The sequence below is a fragment of the Haliotis rubra genome, unplaced genomic scaffold (assembly GCF_003918875.1).
Source record: "Haliotis rubra isolate DU_JTF1 unplaced genomic scaffold, ASM391887v1 Scf616, whole genome shotgun sequence".
NCBI classification, from domain to species: domain Eukaryota; kingdom Metazoa; phylum Mollusca; class Gastropoda; order Lepetellida; family Haliotidae; genus Haliotis; species Haliotis rubra.
The window spans coordinates 614,499-627,782 of NW_025767320.1; the positions used below are offsets into that span (position 1 = coordinate 614,499).

The window sequence follows — 13,284 nt, forward strand, 5'->3', positions numbered from 1 at the left end:
AAAAACGTGTCGAGTTGTATTGCTTCGCTTGGTATAAGAAAATTACCTAGATGTCCGGTTCGTAAGGAAAGGTTAAATATGTTCGGATAAAGTTAATGCCAAGCACACATTTTTTACGGTACTAATGTGTAGTAGTGTCAGTTTTTACATGACCAGGTGTATTTCTTTTATATACGTTCCAATAAGTGAATTCAGAGTGCATATTGATATGTGGTTGTAGAGGCTGTTTGTGATGATTGTAAACTACCGAGTGCATCTACAGAGTGTAAAGTAGAGTTTCCGCTCCTTTTCATTGTTGACAAAAATGGAGGAATTTCGGGATGGAATTGTGTGTTGCGTTGTGAAAAACTTTCAAACAGAAGCAACAAGTTAACCTAAAGCACTAAGATGATAATAAGTCACTAAGGTAGCCTTAGTGTAATGTTAAAGAATGGGAGTTAAGGTTAACCTTAGTAAAGGTTGCTTCATTGAAAGGAGCCCCTGGTCTTAGCGTGGTCCCGTCACATCAGCTTCACTTGGGCGTACCAGCAGTATGCCATCTCGCACTGGTAACAGTACCTAGTAAAGAACATTGGTATTGTTTGCGCATAGTTATATACCAGTTATATATGTCATGCCTCCGAACAGGCATTGCTTTCACCTTTTACGTACGCTTCTTCAACGCAATGGATTTAAGCGGCTGTTCTTCTTGCGTGAATTACCCCTTAGCTTGTTCAATTTCCGTTTCCTATATGTCGGGCATTAGTACCATCTTCACAAATCTCCCCCGGCTCAAACTAATACTTGAAAGGAGTTTTACCGTTTTTGTAACACTACATGAAGACGGAAAGCTGAGAAATGAAATCACTAAACTGAGAAACGTCGTTAATATTGAGTCAGGATATTCTACATTTCGTGGACAGGGTTAATTCAGTTCATATTAAACACATTTTATAACAGCTTCTTTCCAATCATTAAGCTAACTTCATACACCCGAATAAAATTAAGCAAGCTTCGAAATCAAAATCCTTCTCTTATTCTGTCAGTTATCCGTTTCGCGCATATATCCCTATTAATAAACACAAAAGACATTAGTCCATAGTTCTGATTGGAATGTTAGGAATTGAAGCCCCCAATATATACCCCAGCATTTCACCCATAAAGTAAATATAACGTCATTTGCCAAAGTACCCCAGCATTGCAATTAATGTCAGATTTATAATAATGTATACAAACGAAATTTGACTTAACATTCGAAACATGTACATACTTACTGGAAACAGAATCATATGATTATACAGAAACAGAAAGCATAAGATCCAAACAGAACGTTTACTGCCTTGAAATTAACATCCCATAGCATATTAAACATATGAGTTTATGAGTTTAAATAAATAAAACGTCCTTTGCTTTAAGTCATTCTTACCCTTCTGACCCTCGAGTCATTCCCCACGAGCCCTGTTCGAGGCCATCAACAGGGACGTCAGTATTAAGATATGCAAGGCCACTAAGAAGAGCGTTGTCGAAGGCGATCGTCCCGTTAGCCGCCAGAAGGCCGTGATCCATGATGGTCTGACAAAAACAGCACATACATGTCAACGGTTTGTCAAGGGGATATATCTTGGTATTACATTCATACTGACTCCTTGTTCTTATTTACAGACACCTAACAATCGTATTAACCTAATAACGCGAAACAAATCGGGGATGTGCAGAGATGGTGTTCTCGCAGTATTCCGGAAAGTTCCAGACCTTTGGCATTCGTAAAATCGGCGTTAGGCCCATTGGCTACAGACGATTACCTGCTTGAACTAACAGCAAGATTGAAAGATCTATCATCACAGATGGCTTGGAGATTTCATTGTGGGCAGTAGCAGCAACTCCTGAAAGCGCAACTGATATGCCATCCGGTAGAATGGTGGTACGTGAGCTGGCCCGCCAGCGAGCTATGGGACAGACCCCATCCATTTTGATGATAACTAATGGTTGGTTAACGTGATGGGTTTGAATCCTGTCGTGTGGTCTCCGCGTAGGTTTTGTCGTTAGTTCGCCAGCTCAGATAAACTCGCCAGTCAGGTTAATATTTGGGAAGCACATCTGGGTATTCCCTGGGCCAACTAAATGTAGTTACCTCAGTGTAGATTGAACATACAAGGTGAACATGGACCAAAGTCCAAATGTCCTATAACGCCTAATGAACGGTGGGGTAGCCTCGTGGTTCGCTCTCACGTCGCACGCTCTCCCCACGGGATAGAATTGTGAAGCTCAATTTCTGCAGTCCCCGTCGATGATATTTGCTGGAATATTGCTAAAAGCTGCATTAAACCATACTCACTCACTCACTCACTAATGACGCTGCAAAACAATATTTGAGAGCTCTACAAGAGGAGTGGCCACCGTCAAAGCCGAGTTTTGTGCCCAGACGATGTCAAGAAGTTGTCTCGTTCTACGAAGGTTAAAGGCGATAGCATTCATTTATTCACGTTACGGGTCAAACTTGAACCTCTTGCCACGTTACTGTCCACCTGTTCATACTATAGGTACAGTAGTTATGTACAGTAAATAAACCAGGTAGATATTCTGGGTTAGAGGTACCCATCAACTATGCTTGGTGCCAGAGGCGACCAGATGTATCGAAGTGGTCAGCTGATTGCCTTTCTTGGTTCCTGAGCGTGGATTCTTGGCAGGGTCCCGCCAATCAAACACCAATGGATAAAAGTATCAAACACCATGACAAAACAACACAAGTGTCATCGTTACTCACATTGTAATACGTTACGTAGTTGTCTTTATCTGCGTCCACGAAGATGAAGTCAAATGTTTGTCCTTCCTTCGCCATATTCAGCATCGTATCGTTGGCGTTACCTGGAACATTTGACCCGTGAAGATCCGGGTTAGAAGTGATCCTCAGTAACCGATGCTTTCCGTAAGAGAGGACAAACGGGATCAGTGGTCAGGCTCGCTGACTTGGTTAACACATGTCATCGTATCCCAGTGACGTAGGTCGATGCTGATGCTGTTGATCTCTGGATTGTCTGGTCCAGACTCGATTATTTACAGACCGCCACCATAAAGCTGACATATTGCTGAGTGCGGCGTAAAACTAAATGCAATCACTTACCTGGAACATTATTCACAATATTGATGAAATACTTTCAAAGTGTCGTTATATTTTGTGTGTCACAACCCCATGATATTTACAGTTTTGTGCCCTAAACCAATCAACTACCACGGTCAAAAGTGAGACACCATGCGAGTTTAAAATTCAGTACTTCATCTTTCGTTTCACACATGTAAAATATGTCACATGTTTAGATGAACAACATCAGTTCTCTGACATTTATTGACATGTATCTATCTTACAGACTGAACCAATGAATAACACTTACTTACACGGCGATGAAGCTGAATCTTTGCTTGTTCTAAACAAGCTCGTCATAAAATGTCGTATAGCAGTATGTTGCTTAGAATTAACACGTGCACGAAACTATATTTCTTGTCTCTTTATTTCCTTTATTAAGACCGTTTGCCTTTGAGTATAAGTTATACTGCTTTAGATACATAAAAGACATCCAATTAGGAAGTTGCATCAGATGCCCCAATAGGCATGCAATTAGAAACCGCGTTATGAAGTTGATTTCAATATGATGTTAACTCCTCCTGTTAAAAGTGCCTCGTTTGCTGAATCACTGTACCTGTGTATGCTGAGAGCCGTTATGATAAAGATCCCCGTTATACACGGTTTATAGTCGGCCCTATTATGCATATGAACCGTTAACTGACCGAACGGAATAATGGTAAGAGAATTAATAATTGTTCATGGGTACAGTAAACGTTTGATGTTTTAACTAATGTGTGTTTCAATGCAGGTTCTGGAGCGTCTTGTCAATGACTTCATCCACTATGTATTAGACAAATAAAAGAAGTTTCGCGCATATACGTATTCCATCCTGAACTGAGAATGTGTGTATATTGCTGAATACTCAGACATCGGTTTACCTGTAATTAGCCCCCACTGATTATATAAAGAGATTACTCATTACACATTGATTAATGTAAAGGAAAGTATCTTTACATACAAGAAAAACAACAACATTATCTATATATAGATTATGAATTAATATCAAATAGTGTTGACACCGGGTGTTCACTTAACGGAAAGCGTATGCTGCGCCACATTTGCAAATTTGTTGCAAATACACTCAGTCAGGCGAAACGATGCCCTGTGACATAAACATATTTGATGAGCAGCCAGCCTCGTTGGACCCTTAAAATGTTGATGTGAATATAGACACCGAAGAAATCCTACTCGTCCTGACATAATGAATTATATTCCGAAACAAACTCACCTATTCTAATGTCAATCTTATTTCCGTGAGGAGATTTGTCGAACTCCTTCCGACTGATTACTCTCAAGGTAGTGTGCTCAACGTCGCAGGTGACCACCACCCCGTCTGGGGGCAACGCTTCCGCCATTGCCAGGGCGCTGTATCCGGTAAACATACCAATGTCAAGGACACGCTTCGCCTGTTGCATGTTCACAAGAAACTTGAGGAATTCACCTTAAACAGAGCAGTTATTCGTCAGTCAAGTCCTCACATAATACTATGCCTGACTATTAAGTTCAGAAGAAGAAGGGCACCCACGACAACACAACAGTCCACAACATGATCAAAGCCTAAAGAGTAAAGTATTAACATATTCTATTTATTCCGAGGATGAATAAAGTGCTTGATCCATCTGCTGTAGCTGTCACAAAATTTTCTTACGAAAGAATAAGGATATCTACATATCCGAATATAATAATGCCATCCATAAAAATATTATTAGTTACATGATGACCAATGTGAAAAGGCCATAGAAGTTTCCGTCAGATTATACCAAGGAATGAATAGAGGCAAACTAAAAATCAAGCCGACTAATAGATGGGAAGTCAACTGTAAAATCAGAAATTCCCATCACAGGAATCTAGGCTAGTCGTACCTCGTCACCATACACGAGCTGCATATCAGAGCTGTGTCTTCCATAAGGTAATGGCACATTTAGTACATATCTGATGGACGGTTTCTGTAACCAGCAGACGAACATAACACTGTCATGACAAGGAGTGGGTGATTACACAATGCCATTTAAAACGTGGTCAAATGTTACATATTTGGGTGAGTGAGTGAGTGAGTGATTTAACGTCACCTCGGCAATATTTCAGCCATATAGTGACGAGACAGGTTTTCCATACACAATGAATATATGTTGTTAAATAAACAGTCATCGAAGGACTGTAAAATAACTAGAGTATCACAGATGGTGTTTAAATGTTATATTTGGGATTAAATTTTATTAGTAAAGTACAGATTCTAGTACTTTTGTGTAGTGTAATCCCAAATATAACATATGTTACATTTAACCACTTTCTAAATGGCATTGTGTAATCATAGCCTTCGGTCGTTGAAGCCGTGCCAATTTACACTTATCGGAGGGGTACATAAAGTCCGCAGTCTAGCCTACCAGTTGTCCGACTTTTATTTTGTGAAAGGGGCGGTGGCTGAATGGGTTAGGCGCTGACTTTGTGTGCTGACGATATGGTGCCTGACTCTGAGGGTGCGGGCTCGAATCCCGGTTTGGACTCAACCCAACAAAAGTACTAGAATCTGTACTTTACTAAGAAAGTGTAATCCCAAATATAACATATGTTATATAGGAGGAGTGAGTTTTGTTTTCCAGCCATACAGCGACAGTCTGTAACTAATCGAGTCTGGGCCAGACAATCTAGTGATAAACTAATTAAACGTTTTGAACTATTTAAAGACTACCAGTGTCATCTTAATCGTCGCAATGCACTCTGTAAAATTTTATATCTAATGCGAGCTACTATTGATTTTAATAAGAGATTTGTCGGGTTATTCTATACTTCTCTTCAAAAGTTTAGACTCACTTAAAACACTCACTATATGTTATGTAATACTATATGGTTACATCGAAGATTGACCATATAGTATTACATGGGGGAACCAACTGCACACATTATGCAGATGAATTGCACGAGGATCATGCATCAAATTGCTGAAAAGCATGTGCAAATATCGAGCATGTGAACAGCTGCGTTGTGTTTTGTTAAGAATTCGCCAAGTTTCACTGATTTTCATCATTTACTGAACTGATGACAATAATCTTTTCAACGTTACGAATTTGTTTTACAATACATCAGTTCGTGTGTAAACAGTACTCTTAAACGGTATGGAATATTTTGCAAAATTTAGTTTAGAACAGTTGCCTGAAGTAAGTGGCTATATTTACACTGGTGAGTGTAAACTTTTGATGAAAAGTATATGTTTATCTGAGTGGAATGTCGTTACATATTACACACCATGACATAACCTAAACACTGTTTCATATAACGTTGAACCAACTCGCTCAGTCAGCCACACACTTACCTTCAGATTTGCCTGTGAGCATGCCATTCCCCTTTGGCTTCTCCAGGTCATGTCTCAGTTTGGCTGTGGTCCAGTCAGATGCCTCTGTATACAAACGGATCTCCTCAAGGGTAGCACTCTCAGGAGAACAATGGGTGTCCAGATATTCCTCTCGAGCTTTCATGATGGCTACTATCGTATTGATTCGTTCTATGATGGCTTCACGCGAGTTTTCATCTTCCGGTAGGTCCAGGATATCACGCAACTTCCGGTAAACAGGGTCTCGGAACATAGGACCATATTTGTCAGAGAGATCGGCACAACCACAGAAATAAGGACACATTATATACTGAAATACAAATCTGGAAAAACAAAGAATTTTCATTATGTTCATACATTGATGGAAAATAGTTCATACTGTTTCAACATTTACTGGTTGCTGGTCATATTTAGGACATTATTTGAAAACGGGGCCAATCATAATCATCTCTACAGTATATGTTCACCATTCTCACATGTGTTACTGAATATCAAGGGGTGATGGGGTAGCCTAGTGGTTAAAGCGTTTGCTCGTCACGCTGAAGACTCTGGTTCGATTCCCCACATGGGTACAATGATGAAACCCATTTCTGGTGTCCCCCGCCGTGATATTGTTGGAATATTGCTAAAAGCGGCGTTAAACCATGCTCACTCAGTCACTCACTCACTCACTCACATGTAATACAAACCAAATAAGCGAGTGATCAATGAACCGGAGAAAAGTCCAGTCAGAGAATTGGGAAATACGTGTGTTGTGTGGAAGTATAGAGAATCCTGTGCTTATAAGTGAAAAACGTCTGGGAAATAGGTTTGTTTCACAACAAGGTCTTTTCAGATAATGAGTATCAAATGACTATATCTATTATCCCAAGTGAAACGAGAGTCGACGCAAAACTGATAGATTATTCTTTTCTGCCGGAGTGAGCACAACTAAACAAGTTTCATTTCATTAAATCAGTTCTTTTATTTGTTAATCTATTCCTGGAATCTGCTCGTCTTTGTTCACGGTCGTGATGCAGTTAGGGGGGTTCAGGTCATCTGTTCATTCTCTCATTCATATGTTTAGTGATAAACGTCATCTGGAATTGGCTCTCATATATACATTGTCATTGTACGAACATTGTTCATGGTGTAAATCTACAGAATGTGTGGATGCTATTTGCAGCTTAATGCCGAAAGTATAGATGGATATAGCCATTTAATAGGGTCTTAACCACGGCTGCCGATGCCGCTGTAAACACGTTGGTAGAGTGAGTGAGTATGGTGTTACACCACTTTTAGGCATATTCCAGGAATATCATACCCCTGAAATTGGTTTCACACATTGTCCCCATGTGTGGAATCAAACACGGGTCTTCGCCGTGACGAGCAAACGCTTTAACTACTGAGTTACCAGGCCGCCCCACAAATAGGAAAACATGGCTGAAGAAATAGCATTAACGTTTGTGTTTATAGAACTGTCAAACAATAACCAAATACACTACACATATTGTACATGTACATATTGTACCCTGGTCTTCGGCGTGACTACTAGGCTACCGGGTTACCCGGTTACCCGGCCGCCCCACAAACAGAGAAATAACAGAAGAAATAAATGCGTATAAAAGTCAGTCAAACATTGACCAAATGTACTTTGATGAATGAATGTGAGGAATTGTAAATATGAAGAAACTAAAATAAGTATTCGTATTTTGTTTATGTGTTAAGGGTAACTTACCAACGCCGAGGCACCAAACAAATCCTACACAAAGACTGTGTCACTAGGAGCATCAAGTCAAATGCAAGGACCATAGTCCATACCTCCCTTTAATACTTACAATTGTATATGACGTGATATTGATTATGAATGCTTCTCACACGGTCCGCCATACGCTATTTACAACAATGGAATTCATTATGTCCCGAGGGCTCATCCATATTCATGTAATTATATATATCTATCAGTTTCCATGGATATTTTCAGGTTTTAATGACACGTATTTTCATTGTGTTGCTATTTCAACTGAGACTGATATATGTGAATACAAACTACCATAGAACCAGCTTGTCCCTTTGTGACAGCGACAGTGAATAGAATTATTTTTGTCTGCCATACGCAAACATAAGCTCTTCCTTGTGTGGATCCAGGCTAGCATTATGATTCTACATTTTGCAAAATGTTACTAACGCCCAATACGTAAGAGGCGACCTACGGAATCGGGTGGTCAGGCTCGCTGACTTGGTTGACACATTTCATCGGTTCCCAATTGTGTAGATCGATGCTCATAGTGTTGATCACTGGAGTGTCTGGTCCAGACTCGATTATTTACAGACCGCCGCCATATAGCTGGAATATTGCTGAATGTGACGTAAAACTAACTTCATTCACTCACTCATTGGATCACCCCACCGGACCTGGCAAGCCATGATGCTTCCATGTGAAGTTCTGCACATATCGTCGTCTTAAGGCTGTAATATTTTTTTCAACCGTTTCATGATTTGTGAATTGTGTCACTAGTGTTGACCACCTCGCCCTTCTGCAAACACCTGGTGTCACTACAAGTATTTCATAGTGAGTCTTGAACACATATACTGGACAAAAATAGTGAGGGAAACATGTAAATTTTGAAATTATGAATAATGATCTATTTATTCATTGACACACTGATAAAATATCAATGATAAAAATACCAATATCCCTAACTTATTTTGTCCAGTATATATACTCTTAATGAAGTCAGTATCTCAGAATCGACTCAACTTTTAGCATAGATTTCGTGGGCTATGGAAACGGTTTTGTCGCTTTTATTTCAGAAACAAGATAGGATATGTATTTTCTATTTTGCAGATCATGTCGGCCGGTATCACATAGTCGAGTTGGTTCGCCTTGGCTTGTACGCTGTTAATCCTGTTAAATCAACTACATCTCCAACTACTTGATGTTTCGGAATGGGATTCTCATGAGAAAACTTTATGCAGAAATGTTTTGACTGTTTTTCTGGTATAAATATGTGAACAAAATTGTTTTGAGAAGACGTCCATTTAATATCACGATTGCATACTTTTCATTTGGGTTCAGGAATAGTACCTCAACGAACATAGTTATATGAAGCAACCTTCTGACAGAGAGTATATATGTTGACACGGAGCCTGAAACGTATATTATTCCAAAATGAATTTAACATAATTGAAGCAGCACCTATTTATATTTCAAAAAACGAATGTGACGTGAATAAGTTTATTAACCTGTCATTTCCATGCGCCATATTGATATACGACAGTAACATGAGTGTACACGCGAACTCAGTAACGACGGTCACAGCTGCAACGGCGACTGCGATGGCGACTGCACCTGGAGAACTCTGTCTGTTCCACCCTGTTCAGTTTACATCCTTAGCCGGAGCTCAGCCTCTATTGGCTTTTGTCCTTAATACCCACTTTACTTTTATCGCAGATCACACCTCTCCTCTACTAGCCCATGGCTAACAATATAACCCCGTCCATATGACTTTTCTCATGCTGGTATAAGTACAGACATCACTAAAATGTCTAACCACAACCAAACTCTCGTATGTCCAACATAACATGTACGTGCAAAGCTACTCTTTCAAGAATATGTGTGCACACACTATAAGTCATAACATGCAATATATATCGTGCAATGTGGACGCTACAACTGGTTTGCTTGCGAGTGTAAACTGGTGCAACTAATATTACCCAGTGCTAGAAGATGAATGGTTGTCATTTATAAAAGGTAATTACAACATGATCAGCATAGAGTACCGCGGCACGATCAGTTTCCAGTGAGTGAGTGAGTTTAGTTTTACGCGGCACTCAGCAATATTCAAGCTATATCACGGGGGGGGGGGGTCACCAGAAATTGTCTTCACATATTGTACCCATGTGGGGAATTGAACCCGGGTAAATACTACTTTGCCTGTTGTCGCTACTGTTTAAGCTTTGGAAAGGCCATCGTTGCATTACAGGGAAATTTTAACCAATAATTATCCACCTATTCTGGTTAAATGTCTTGAAAATAAAGGAGACTCAGTTTTATGAATATTGGCCCTCAAACCAACAGAGTCCAGTGTATGTAAGTGAGGACTGTTTGCACATGTAAATGTTGTTACACCCCTTTCTGCAGCCACAAGAGACCGCCTCCTGACAAGACGTCGATGCGTCATGGAGTGTCGTCCTTTTGGGAACATATTTACCACTTTCGTATTGTATCCAGAGTTAAGTCTGTGGAAGAAATGACTTGATCCATATACCATTGCATGTCCTGTCTGGTAACAGTTGGCTCTTCTGAAATTGGTGCAACACACGCTTCTATATGTGCCATCAGGTCATGGTTTGTACCGGTCCCAAAGCATCCATTTTCTGATAGGGACGGGTCTACTTTTCATGCTGGTCAGAATCATCTAAGTTTCCCCACGCCTAATGTACACTCTGCAAAGAGTTCTGCGTCACTCTTCATTGTATCTAGCTGTTCCTTGTCCCTTTTCACGGCTTTTTTAATCAATTAAAGTTAAACAAAAATACGTAAAAATACTGTTACTCGGCTTTGTTTTTTCCTGTGGGTCCCATTTTCACATGATGCGACGGCCCCGAACAAAGTGGAGTATAAATTTCAAAAATTGCTTATGTGCGCTATCATTTCATGAATTGATTTAGAAATCGGCAGTACGAAAAGTAACTTTTTTGACGTTCAGAAAATACATGATGGCAAACTCCTGACTTACATGAAGCAGGGCTATCCAGTTCTATTGGTGCTAACATGTACATTAACCACCTGGTCATCAGTTCACTTAGAGGAATGTTGTGGCCAACGGGGAAGTAAAGTGTTGTCAAAGTCCTGGCAGACTGATGAACACCAATGACCATGATGATCCTGTGCAAATCCGTATGGTAAGACCTCAGTATGATAAACCTTGCCAAAGTAATGGGGAGTGTGAGTCTCAGAAGGAGGCTGCGATTAGTAAATTGGCGTGGGGTTCATTGGTCTCATGAAAGTCGCTTTCTTCTACACGTTGTCACGCATAGAGACGTCGTATCACCAGGAAATGATCTATACAGGTGAACCCATCAGTGAAGAATTGAGGTATACACTGTATCGGGAATGGCAGAGGAATCAAATGATAATAATAGTGAGAGAGTTTAGATTGACGTCGCTTTTAGCAATATCACGGCAGGGGACACAGAAATGGGTAAATCGAACCAAGGTCTTTGGCGTGAATAGCGCACGCTTTAACCACTTTGCTACCCCACCGCCCCTGCTAATGTGATGCTTGATTGACAGTATGAGGAGGAGACTTGCAGATGTTAAAAGTTCAACGGATGCTACACCTGATACTGTCATGGTTCATACAATCAAAACAAACAGTGTTTAAAAACTATGCGACAATCAGAGCAATATGTGTTGCAGTTACCATTGTATTCCGTGTAATTCTGGTTTTCAAGACATATGCACAAACATGTGTTTTCGTACTCATCTTAAAAGAGTGGGTAATTGCATAATAAATGCTCATGGATAATTTCATTATGGCCTTGAGCATATGAAGTTCAAATTCAATAGCGTAACTTATCATTTGTAGTATAACTGCCACGGGGATTGTAACATAGAAGATGATTGTGTCACCATGAGTTTTCAATTTCTTATAAAATATTTTATGAACATAAACCTATACTAGTATATTATCATCAACTTTCTAGAAACCAAAACCTCACCTTCATTACGTCGAAATGGCATGTAAAGGAAACTATAGAATTATTTTTATCTTACATTTGTGAAATGGAATTAGGCAAAATTGTCACTGAATTGCAATAATTTAATTGGTTTCTAAAAATATTAAACAGTAAAAGTGCGGTTTAGAGATGTTACTGGAATAATATAATAATAAAATAATGACTGCTTCCTTGCGAAAGACAAATCTGGATTATCTGCCACACTTGGCCTTGAGTCGTATGGGGGTGTTTAATCCTAATGTAAATTCACTATTTCTTCTCTTTCCCTGTACATGTAAATCATTAGTTGTGAAATTATAGGTTCGTAATGATTGTCTATGCTGACTATGTAAGAGGAAACACGGACACAGACAAAAACAAAACATCATGTGCCTTCATATCGGAAATTATTTTTAAAAATGTTCGTGAAATTGTGACCAACGTTTGTGCTTTTATCATTATATGCACACTTTTCTTAGCCGCTTCACTATCAGTCGCATCTTACGACAAGCATGTGGCTGCTGAATACGGTTGCTGACCAGGATATTCACGGGTTGGTTCGGACATGTTAAAAGCGACTTTATCGAGACTCCTGTTTCAGCAACATTTCTTTTGCGGCTCGTCTAGCCAACGCATAGCATTAATACATTTACTTACATAGTAAATATACTCCCCATGCAATACTAAGCGTATGTATTTCCTGCCATACTGTGGAGGGGATTAGCATTCACAACATGAATACGGGAATACTGATGAAGCATGTCCACGTCGTAAACCCCACGTGACGTTCCTGAAGGTGCGGATCCCGATGACCCTTCACAGCCGGAACCATGCCTGATAATCAATTATCTCACCGGTATTGATAGACAATGTCATCAGACATGTATATATGTACTAGGTGAGGTGAAACGGGGTTTCAACGTCGTACTTAAGAATAAATCGCTCATATTACGACGTGCATGCGTGTGTATGCGTAGCTGCTTATACTAGCCAAGACTTAAGCAGGTTTTATAGTGCTAGACCACTGAGATACCATGCCGCAATTAAGCATGAATACCCCACTCAGACACATTATACTGACTCCGAGCCGACCAGTCCTTGCTGTACCCATTAATGCCGAGCGCCATGCAAGAACCAACAAGTACCACATTGT

The 13,284-nt window shown here is 40.0% G+C and overlaps 1 long non-coding RNA gene across 1 annotated transcript; it reads right to left on the reverse strand.

The window, feature by feature from the left end:
- Positions 1-1,452: 1,452 nt before the first annotated feature.
- Positions 1,453-4,386, reverse strand: LOC124256063. The gene is made up of 3 exons (XR_006892811.1): positions 4,329-4,386; positions 2,744-2,844; positions 1,453-1,551 (listed from the first exon to the last, which is right to left on the reverse strand). It is a non-coding gene; the product is annotated as an uncharacterized LOC124256063 (long non-coding RNA).
- Between the last annotated feature and the right edge of the window lie 8,898 nt (positions 4,387-13,284).